The following is an 11957-nucleotide window of genomic DNA, read 5'->3' on the forward strand; positions in this document are numbered from 1 at the left end:
GGGCCAACTGAGATTGGTCTCTCCATCACAGAGGGGCTTGCATTACAATGTCTGCCAAGGACTCAGCAAACTCCGATGGGATCAGAAATGGTTACATCCCCATCTCCTCTGGGGGAAGGGCAAAGTCAACGTTGATTTCTTTCACTTTGCCTTCTTGGTTCCGGGCTCGCAAGGGACAGTTACATGAAAAGGAGCCTGGAAGATGGAAGAGAACCCAGAGGTCCTGAGTCCTGCTCTGTCACAGGCTACCAGAGGAGCTCAACCATGTGGGCAAAATATGCTGGCTCAGCTCCGTCTGTAAAATGAGCGTCATAGTCCCTTGACTCTTCTAGAGAGAAGGGCTTCTGTGGGGTGAAGAACTATGGAAGGGATAATGGGACATGCATATGGAAGTGTTTTATATAGTATAAAGTGCCCTTCAACTGTAAGAGATTATAGTCAGTCTTAAGCACAAGAGGGTGAGGGTCTGTGCACTTGACTCTCATGGTAGCTGGGCACTTGGAGAGCGGTACAGATTATGGGCTCTGCAGCTTGGTTACCAGCTCTCTCACTTGGGGTCTGTATGGTTTGGGGACAGGGGATTTAAACTCCTTGAGCCTCAAGTCCTCATTTGTAAACTGGAGACAATTGTACCTAGTGTAGAGAATCACTGTAAGGACTAAATGCCACAACATACATATGTAAATTCCTTAGTATGGTGTCGGGCTTTAAAAAATGTTATTTCCTTTCCCAGCTCCTCTCTAAAATCAAAATAGTCAATGCGCCTGAGTGGCTCAGTTAGTTAAGCATCTGACTCTTGATTTCGGCTCAGGTCACTATTCCAGGGTCATGGCATCAAGCTCGGGTTCCACATTCAGTCAGTGTGGAGCCTACTTAAGATTCTCTCTCTCTCTCTCTCTCTCTCTCTCTCTCTCAATCTGTCTCTCTCCCCCATCCCCACCCCCATTGGCAAGTGCACACACTCTCTCTTTCTCTAAAAAAAAAAAAGGTAATAAAAATAAATTCAGCACAGCCCTCTCTTTTTCATGTCCTAGAGTGAGAGGGGAATAGATGTCTGTTCACTGGGCATCCTTTGAAGACTAGGGGTGAACTACTTAGATTGGACCAGCATGGCCTAACGGAGGAGAGTAGGTTAGAAGCAGGTGATATAATTATAGCTGGCACATGTGGAGTTTTTCTCAAGTGCTTTACCTGTGTTTACCTCGCTTAATCTTTTGTAGCCACCCTTGGAGAGAGAATAAACTGGGCAAACCCATTTCACAGACGAGACAGCTGAGGCACAGAGAAGTATGAGATTTGCCCAATGTTACGAAGTTGGTAAGCAACTGCCATGGCATTCAAATTCAAGTACTCTGGACCAAAGTATATGCTCTAAGTCACTATGCTGTACTAGGAGGGTCTTGACATTGAGAGGAAGCAGTCGGGAGAGGAGAGAGCAGGAAATTCACTCTTAAAGAAGTTCAACCAGTTCTCTCCTCACCACTTTTCACAGGAAAAATAGTTCCATGAAAAGACACTTGAACCAACAGAGATGGGTGCCAACAGAAAAATTTCTTCCTAAAAACTAATAATGGCTGCTATTTACTTAGCACCTACCATGTGTAAGGCATGTTATGTTTGTTTCCTATAACCGGACACATTACCTCCAAAGCTTCTTCTATGTGGTCAATGCCCGTGACTTTGGAATCCCAGCCCCATACCACCCAGAGAGAGGGTAAGACATATTTGAGGAGGGTCTCTGCTGAGCACATGCATGGATGATATTACTCTTTTTTTTTTAAGTTGGGTATTTTGTTTTGTAGGTGCTGTCAAAATGCCCCATGACCATGTTAAAATGCCTGTACCAAAATATCATCATTTGTACTTGCTGGGTGATTTTACACCACTCACATTAACTCAGGGAGTCTTAGTTTCCTCAACTATAAATAGCATTGTGATACCTCCCTTGCCTACTATCTGGATTTGTTTAAGGAGGGGATGAGAGGAAGCTGTGAGAAAGCCCACGGAAAGTGGATTCACTCCATGGAAGCCTCTATCTTCACAATAAAGCCACAGAGGTCTAGAGGCGCTAAGAGAGAGGCCATGATTACAGAGCTAGTGGCTCTCCTGACTCCTGGTTCCTTGCTCTTTCTGCTACACCTCCACATCCAAGGCCAAGGAGAAGGATGGGTGGATGAAGAGTTCCAGAGCTGGCTCTGGTGGGCAGATCACTGCCTTCTACCCTAACCCATGAATGGGCACATCACCTCTGCAGACGTTCAAGAAGCTATACCTCCCCCCCCTCCCCATGAAGAGGGAGAGTGATTGCGGGGGCTTTGGTTCAAAACAGCACCAGCAGCTCCAGTGGCCTCAGGCCTGGGGCAGTCACATAAGTGGAGCTGGGCGCACTGGGAACGAAGCTTGCACAGTGCAGCGGCTTCCGCACGATGGTTCCATGATTGGCTGGAGACGCCCTCAGGATGGACAACAGGAGAGCACAGGGGTGGGGCGGGGGGGGGGGGTGGGGGTGCTGGGCTCCTGGCTGCACAGCCGGCAAGAGCATCAGGACTCAGAACGCTGTCTGTGCCTGGAAGGGGCTCTGCCCACCTTACCCACTTACCCAGGGAGGACCTGATTTTTCCCGCCATAGCGAGGCCAAGGTGATGGGATGATACATATTATGCCTCCGTATGACAGGAATCATCTGGAACAAAGCTAGGTTGAAACTGGAAAGGGTCCCAGAGCCTCTCTGAAGCCCTGAAAAAGAGGCTGCACGTACCCTCCCAGAGAGCTGGATGTGGAAAGCTTCTAAGACTAGAGGAGTTCCTGCTATGTGCCAGGCACTTTGTATACGGTACCTTACCCAGGAGCGCCTGGTGCTCAGTAAGTCCTTGAGTAACGGAATTAAACTGAAAAACACCAAACTCTGGTTATTTTGCTCTCAAGGTTACAAAGCAACTTCACACATATTTTCTCATTTGGACCTCACATACCTGAGTGATAGGTATTATCTGTACCCCGGTTTAACAGATTAAGAAACCGAGGCTCAGAAAGCCATCAGGTGACTTGCCTAAGGTCACAAAGTTAAACTGTGGAGGAGTTGTCAGGGAATTCTGGAGACACACTTTAGCATAAAACTACACATGCTGACCACAGACATTCCTTCTTTCCACCTGCTGGCATTTCACAGAAATGGGGTGGAGGTTTCCCCACACACACGCATCCTTGCTCATCCCCCTGGGCCGCGCACCTCTGCTCCCCGGCCACATGCCCAGCCATACAGGCTGCGCCCGTGTCCCCCTCACCGCACTCTCGGTGGGCTGGCAGTTGTGAATGTAGAGGGTTTCCTGAGCTGCCATACCAGTCCCTTCCCAGATGGCCTCCGGCTGCAGACCCCAGAACAGCCATACTTACTTTAAGCCACTGTCTTCTCTCCTGGCAACTCAGTTTCAGGGACACAGCCTGCTGGCCAGTCCACAACCTGGGGCTTTCCAGAAGTTGCCAGCAGGACACTGGATGCGGCTGCCAAAACTGAAACTGTGTGCCGTGCTTGACCCACACCTGGGCTCTTAAAGGGACACTCTCCCATAGGCATGGCGGCCGGCCAGGGGCACGTGACTCTCAATGATCCCTTGCTCTCCTTTCCTTTTGGCTTTTCTGACTGGTTCCATTTGCTTCCCCTTGACCTTGAGGAGACTGTTACCAGGGAACCCGCCATTATTGCAACTGCAGGATGGGAGACAGTCTCAGGCATGAAGAGCCTATTCTGCCTTTTGCTAGCTACAGGATCCTGGGCAAGTCACCTTCATATTTCTTCCCGTCCGAAAAATAGGGGTAGTAATCCCAAACCTACGGGTTGAGGGTATAAACAAATATTAGACGTAAAACCCGTGGTCCAGGTATGGTATGAAGTTGATATACATTTGATAGGGCACAGGTAGCTAGAACGGCTCTCAGCCCATGGCCTCACATCTCTGCTTACTCCGGAAAACCACCATGTTCCAGGATACTTAGCCTGGATGAAGTCCACTCTTTACATACATCTTCCAAAGAGCTCCCTTGTACCAACCTCAGTGCTCTCAGGAATTGGGGGGACTGTGACTCTTCCCATTTTACTCCCCACAGGGATTAAACACTGGCTGTTTCTGGGCTCCGCTAAAAATGGCGGACCTCAGAGTCCTGTTGGGAGCCAGGCTCTGAGCCACGGCAAAGTCGGTGCTGATCTACCAAGCTGGTGGCAGCGGGGAACCTCCTTCTCTATCTTAGTCCCTGGTGATCTCCCCTAACATGACCTGGTTAGGATTCCCAGGGGTGCCCGAAATGATCTTAGCAGTCCTGTGTCACACACATAAAGCCCACTCCCCAACATGCACACACATGTCCCCCAAACCCCTCACCACACTCCCCCATAGAATCCTGCCCCATCCTACCTGTGCAGGACTGACCCAGGCTCTCCCTACAGCGTCCTGCAGGCCAAACCCCAAAAGAGGAAGAAGGAAAGGAGAAATAGAGTCCCGGAAAAACACAAGGCAGTCAGAACCTCGGGTCTTATTCACGAGTGAATATCAACTAGCAACCATGGATTTGAATGGCCAGAAAAGAAATGGTATTTTCTAGTATGGAGCTTAATTTCAGACCCTAAACCTACAATCTGACTAATGTAAGAAAAAAAAATTACCTAGTCATTTCCAAGCAAACTGGGTACAATTCGGCGGTCTCTCCATCACTTCACTCTCAATTTAAAACTCAGTCTCATTCTGGATTTACTTTCCTTTTTGTCTCCCTTCTCTCCTCTGGTTTTATGTTAAGGCTGTGGTAGGTGGGCACGGACAAGGGGGTGACTTATGTCAATGTCGCTACTGAGGCAAGAAGAAGGAATGCCCTATTTGATCTTGCTTTGTTGTGATTCTATGTTGCCTTCATACTCGGGAAGGAAAGAGCCCCGTCTTCTGAGATGTAACTGGCACTGCTGGTCCATGGCCTTCACCCCCACTCAGCCCCGCTCTCCTTGCCCCTACTTCTGGGCTCTTTCAGGAAAGATCTCTGCAATCTCTTGACCCTTCCTTGCCTTTCTTGTGGACGCAGGGAGAGTTGGGTTCATCATGAGCCTTCTGAGGCCTTTGAGAAATTCTGTGAAGAAGAGCCTCATCACCCCCTCTAATGTCCCTTGTAGCTTTCTGTGCCTCCCGTGTAGCCAGAATTGCAGTGAATCCTGGGAAAACTGCAGACCCCCGAAGTTCTATGCAGGACAAACAAGGTGCCATTCCCCCCAGGTCTGGCACCTCCAAACCGTTCTGGATTTCTCCATCACTGCTCATCTCCTCTCCCCAGGTGCAACCCGTGAATAAGCCCCCAAGGTAGTGGGTGGGAGGGCACACAGGTGCATCAATAGCTATGCAATCTTTCTCCTCCCCAGGTCCAGGTTCACTAGCAGCGGGAGGATGCGAGGGGAGATGGAAATGGTGTGGGGACAGGGATAGGACAAGCCTGACTCCACCAGATTACGGCTCCTTCAAAGCGTTGCTTTCTTATGCCTCTCTCCTTTCTAATTCAATCATCAGCTATTTGTAGGTTTTTGTTGTCTTGTTTCTCATTAACTCACTTCCCCCAAAACAGGGGCTATCTTGGGTCTAGTTGTCTGGGCTGAAGTAGGGGTAAAGGGAAGCCCACTGAATACTAGGACACAGAGTTGATAAATGTCGGCTTGCAGGGAGGGAAGGAGAAACATCCCGAAAATGGTTGCTTCTCAGGCTGCCTCTGGGGCCCCACATCTCCCACCCTGTTTCCTTACTTTCTACTGGGGAGAATTTCCTAGATTATGTCCCGGTGTGTGCTCCCAGGAGTCCCCAAAACTATCTTAGCAGATAGTGTCACACACACACACACACACACACACGTACATACACAGCCCACCTGGCCTACTGATCCCGCTGAGGGGAAAGGGAAAACGAGAAGCAGAACCCTGGGAAGAGCCAGAAAGTCAAAACCCTGCATCTTATTTTGGGCTCTGCCACATGCTAGTGGTGTGATTGGAGTTACCCAACTTCCCCAATCTCACTGTGGCTTCCCCATCAGGAACTAAAGCATAGCCCCTGCCTCGCAGTCTTGAAGGGGGAGGGACTGGCCAAGAGCATCCAGCTGCCCCTCACTCAATAATAACGATGATGACAGCAATAATCCTACCTTTGGAAACTTACATCACATGATCCGCTTTAAAGTTCCCCCCTCCCACTTAAAAGAATGATATGAGAAAAATATACTAATAATAAGAACTAGAGCTTCTTATTGGACTTTCACGACTCTGGGACTCAGCATGGGCACTGGTCTGGTCTCAGAACACATGTGTCTTGGTTCTGGCTCTGCCTCTAACTTGCTGACTGACCTTTGCCAAGTTGCTTCCTCCTTTAGGGCTGCAAGTGTTCCTTCTGTTAAATGGGAGGGCTGGGCCATGTGGTTTCCAAGACCTCTAGTCCTAGGATTCTGTGCTTTGAGTGAGCACTGCATTTCATTCCCATGGCTGCTGTAACACACTATATTAGCTGTGGTGGCTTAAAACGTGTTCTCAGATCTGGAGGCCAAAAGTCTGAATCAGGAGTGGACTGAGCCATGCTGCCTAGAGAATCTCTGGGGGAGAACCTGTTCCCCACCTCTCCTGGCTTCTGGTTGCTGCCGGATTCCTCGACATTCTTTGGCTCAGAGCTGCATCACACCGGTTTTGCCCTTGTGTGTACTGCCTTCTGTGTGTGCCTCAAATATTTCTCTGTTCCCTCTTACAAGGACACTTGTGATAGCATTTAGGGTCCTTTTGGGTAATCCAGGGTGATCTCGTCATCTCAAGTTTCTGAACTGAATCACATCTGCAAAGACTCTTTTCCCAAATAACGTAATATTTACAGATCCCAGGAGTGGGGATGTGAGTACATCTTGGTGGGGCCATTTTGTAGCCCTACTGCAAGCATCTATTATGCCCATGGCAAGTTTGAATGAGGTCCAGGGAGATTGGAAACATCAGGAGAGTGCTTCTCTGTTCCCCAAGGGCATATGGTCTAATTAAGGAGTTATCACCCCACACACCCCTGCTGAGGATCAACACCAGCCAGGAAATAGTCAGCATGGAGGGGCAGTATAGCTGTGGGGAAAGCTCACAGGCTCCAGGCCCAGAATGCCTGAGGTTCGCATCCAAGCCCTGCCACCTGCTGGCCCAGGGGACCCTTGACAAGTTACTTAGGGTCTCTGGACCTTGGTTTTCTTATTTATAAAATGGAGCTCATTATACTTACCCTGTGTGTTTGTTACAAATATCAAGTATAATATCTACAGTGCCTGGCTTCCAATAGGTGCTTATGATTCAGCTTCAGATGAATAGGACATCATAGGCTTTCAGAACAAAGAGTGATTCCCCACTGATCAATGAGGAGCCAAGGGCAGAGAAGTGGAATGACTTGCCCGAGTTCACACCTAATGCCGTAGGTGGGTCAAGAACCAAGGTATTCCAGCATTGGGAAGTTTCCTCCAGTTCCTGAAGCCTTCACTCTCCAGATGAATCTTTTGAATTGTGTTCCCATGGGCTGCAAAGGACTTGGATTTGCACCTTCAACTGATTCAGGGAAGGTTGGAGAAGACCAAGTATACACCTTCAACCCTGCATTCCTGGGTGGATGCCTTAAGACCTTGGGAAGTCACCCACAGAGAAGGGGAGGCCTAAGCTATTGGGTCCTTCCCCAGACTTCCCTCCTCTGCCCTTCTGAATCCCTCGCTGCAGATAGTGCTTATGAATGCCACTTTTGCCAGACCAGTGAGATAAGAGCGGACAGATGAAACAGCCTACCGCTGCTGTTTACTGCCAGCTCTCTGCTCCCATGTGCAGATCTTTGGCTGAGTCAATGGTTAACCCTAGTCTTGAGTCGATGTTTAATCCCAAGCCAGCCAGCCCTGAAATACAACATTCCTCTGTAAACCAATAATATGGTCAGTTTAGTGTCAATCAGTGGAAAAGAGAATTGTGACAGCAAATCTACCAAACTAAATATCAAGGTCTCCTCTCCCTTTTTTTTTTTTTTTTTTTCAGGATTTGACTATTTGGGATCACTTTGTCCTTGCAGCCCTTCCCTCACCATCAGTAGGTAATATTCTATATATCCTGACCCTAGCTGTCATGTGTTGACAGGGATACAACATGTACTCTCCCTGCCCTGGGTACCCAGCTGAGACACTGAAACACTCCATATCTGCCTGGCTGCGGGGTGATTTCATAGGAGCTCCCAGGTCCAAGAAGCGTGGAGCATGACATCTGTGACTGGTAGCATCATGTCAATGCCAAGAGCAATGTTAATGAGGAAGAAGTTGGAAGGATGGCGGGCCAGAAAGTGGATGGATGGGGGATGGGAAAGAAGTTCTAGTCACCGGAGAGTGTTGGGGAGGGCAGCTTGCTGACCACATGTACCCACCAGAGCCTCCGAGCTCCTCTTTTTACTCCGTGAACTCACTGGGCCACCTCCTTCTCCCTGATTACCTGCCTCGCCTTGTTATTGCCCAGGTGTCTAATCCCTCACCTGTTTTCTTAGTTCTTTTCACCCCCAATCAGACAGTGAAAAGAACATTTCCTCGGGGGCTTCTGAGCTGGGGGGGTCTTCGTCATTTGGGTGGTGGAGTAATGAAGGCAGAAGCTGTGGTGGGAACACCCCCGCCCCCCACCGAGGTTGGCCGTGTCTTTGCTCTAAGGGGCCTGTTATGAGGAACAAGGAATAGTGAAGCTAGACTGGAAAACTGGCCTTGGTCCAAAGACTTGCTCAGTTTCCGCAGGCCAGTCCCAGGGCCCCAGAGACTTTTCTTCTCTGGTTCCGAGAGGCAGGAACAAAGGAGCAAGCCTTTTCTGAAGGTACCAAACCGCTCTCTCGCCTTCTGCCTCCATAGCCTGATCAGGTAGAGGCGGAAGGAGGAAAATGTTTAGAGCAGACATCCAAAGTCAACAGGTAGAGTGTCAGGTAACAGGGCCCAGCCCCTCTCATAAGTCACTGGGGTCCTCCTGAACACTTGTTTCCTTGTTCCTGGTCTGGCCTGGCCTGCAGCCCAAGGTCTTCCTGTGAGACTGCCACTGGAAAAACATCCCCCGTGACCCCCTGCAGCCCATGCCCGCCTGAGCCTCAGCATTCCCATCTGCGCAAGGCTGCACAATCCCCTTCTTTCTGCTGGTGTCTGCTGTAATTAATTCCTAGTGGTCGGCACTGCACAGGTGGAATGGGGAGCTGAGGCCGGTAACATTCACAAACCAGTCGGCCTTTCCCAAGCCAGGCCCTAAAAAAGCAAACTCCGTGGTGTCCTTTCCCTGAACTCTTGTCTGAGGGAAAATATGACATCTGCTCTCAGTAGGGGAATCAGAAAATGCTTGGGCCGCGGCGGTACTCCTCCTGGGTCGCCTCCTCCCAGCAAAGAGACTCAGGTTAGGGAGCCAGGAATTAATGAAAGTTGGGAAAGAAGTGACCCTCGTTTGACCTTCTACTCTCAGAGCAGAACTGGGAGACCTAGATCAAGTCAGCAAATAAGCAAAAATTGGGAACTCAGCCAGAGGTTGGAAAAGGCAGAACACAGAAGACTCCAGAAGCGAATCGGGGAATGTACATCTTCAACAAAATGGGACCAGGGGGCTAAGAGTGGCCTATTGGCCTGGAGCCTCAGTGTTCGTGATTTCTATATGCGTCTGGAAGTGTGGCACAGTGTCTTCCTCTGCCTCTCCGCTGTCCTTCTGGGTTTCAGCTGAGCCCTTAGAGAGTGGGCAGTGGGGTGACGGCTCCTCTCCTGCTGATAGCGAACAGGGGCCTGGGAGGGCCGGTGCCTGCAAGCCCGGCCGCATCCCTCCATGGGAAATGGAGAGCTTGGTGGTGCTGGACCCCGTCAGAGGGTCTGTTTCCTTGTGAGTAGAATCTCCATTTCCACTCAACATCTTATCAAGCTCTTAGGCCTGGAATATCTGTACCCGTGGAAAACAATCACGCAACTCGTGTTTCCTTGGCGTAAGTGCTTTCCACAGAAAGGTCTTCCTCTTTGTGTCTGACTGACGCTGTTATTAAGCTGATTCTGTATTTCCCAGACCACACTGGCTGCTGGAGGAGAGGAAGAAAACCCCCAAAGTCTTAGAGGAGAACAATGACAAATTGGCTGCAGGTCGAGCAATTGTCCTGGGTTACCTGAGATGGATGGACGTCCCCGCAGCTCATTAAAGATCTGAGCTCTGTTTGTACAATGCCAGTGTGGACCTCTGGGCAGTGGCTGAATTTTTAGCACTCATTTCCAGCTCCTTGAACTTTTCTACTTCACTTAGCTGGCACAGGAATAAGCCAGCTGGGTGACTAAAGAAAACAAATCACTGGAAATGATTATAAAAACGTCTACACAATGGGCCTCACAGAGGAAAACAAGGAAGGTTCTAGAATATTAAACAGAAAAGGACCTGATCAGAAGCCAGGCCATAAATCTAAGTGTGGAGCAAGGCAGTGTGGTGCACTGATCAAGGATTTAAGCCTGGAAATAGACTGCTTTGTGTCCAGTTCCCAGCTTGCCCTTTCCCGAGGGTATAACTATTTAATTCCTCTAGCTTCAGCTTTTACATCTGTAACGGGAGAATCATCAAACCTGCCTTTCAGAAATGTTGTATCAGATGCGATGTGAAAGCTGAGGGTAGCGCCTTCTAGTGCAGAGATACCAGGCAAGGGACAGCAGCGTTAAGAGTTACGCCCTCACAGGGAGAATCTTCTCACTCATAGGAAAATCAATTCTTCCCTGTGATGAGGTTTTTGGGGTAGTAGTGGAGTTCGTGGGGTCTGGAGCCGACGACCAAGAAAGAATTCCTGAAGACCTCTTTGGTGCAAAAAGGTGATTTTATTGAAGTACAGGGACAGGATCCATGGGCAGGAAGAGCTACCCAGCCCGTGAGGAGAGACTGGTTATAAACTAAGCGGTTGGGGGAGGTAAAGTCCAGAAGTTTTCAGTGAGATTTTCACATGCTAAAGAAGCCTCACAGTATCCTGGAGGCCTAGCTATTGTCAAACTGAGATTATTTTTCCCTCTAGCAAATCATTAACATTAAGACAGTTAGGAGATCCTGGAGAAACAGTTTACTTTGCCGACCTCAAGTATTTGTCAATGGGCTGCAGGTTATAAGGAAATTTAGTTCTCTCTGCAGTTTCCGTCTGCCTTTGTTCCCCACGTCACTATGGAGGGATGATGAAGACTTAGGTCCTGTGGGACTGTGAGCTCTGTCAGTTAACCATTTGTTTTTTCCGTTTCCTTTGTTTTTTGGGGCAGCCAAATATCACATATATCCCACCTGGTGGGGGGTGGGGGTGGGAGATGTTCTCGGCCAGTCAGCTTGCCTTATGCTCCCTCATCCCCTGTATCTTGGATTAGAAATTTCCATGGAGAAAAAAAAAAAAAGGCTTCTTTGATTCCAGCCTAGTGACGGATGTTTCCCTGCCCCGCATCCCAGTGATGCGGGTATCATGCTAGCTGGGGGTGGGAGAGGAGAAACAAATCACTGAGAACACGAGCGGTGGTGGAGCCAGCCTGCTCCGTCTGTTTTACTCTTGCTTCACTCCACGTTATCAGGCAGCCCATAAAGAGGGCTGTAAAGACGTGGGGCTGCCTCATTTCCAGGTGAGAATTTCCCTCAGATCTTATCTCTGCCCAGCCCCAAACAGTAGGCCCTGAGACTCCAATCTTGGTTCTGCTCTGAGCCCTTGAACTTGTACTAGCTCCTCCCTGCTGGCGGACCTCAGCTTTCCCTGATGCACCAGGTCCTCCTTCTAGAAGTCACTCCTGACTCCAGCCACTTGGCCAACATCCTTGTCCAGCTGGTCGCCTCTTTCCGCAAGACGGGGAAGTCAGGCTGGGTGTCCTAACTGTTGAACCCCAAGCAGAATGTGTTCCAGGGATTCGGGGGAAGGAGAGGTCCCTGAGAAGGGTAGTCAGGTTTTGCAGAGGGA

This window comes from Crocuta crocuta, unplaced genomic scaffold (assembly GCF_008692635.1).
Source record: "Crocuta crocuta isolate KB4526 unplaced genomic scaffold, BGI_CrCroc_1.0 scaffold207, whole genome shotgun sequence".
Lineage (NCBI taxonomy): Eukaryota > Metazoa > Chordata > Mammalia > Carnivora > Hyaenidae > Crocuta > Crocuta crocuta.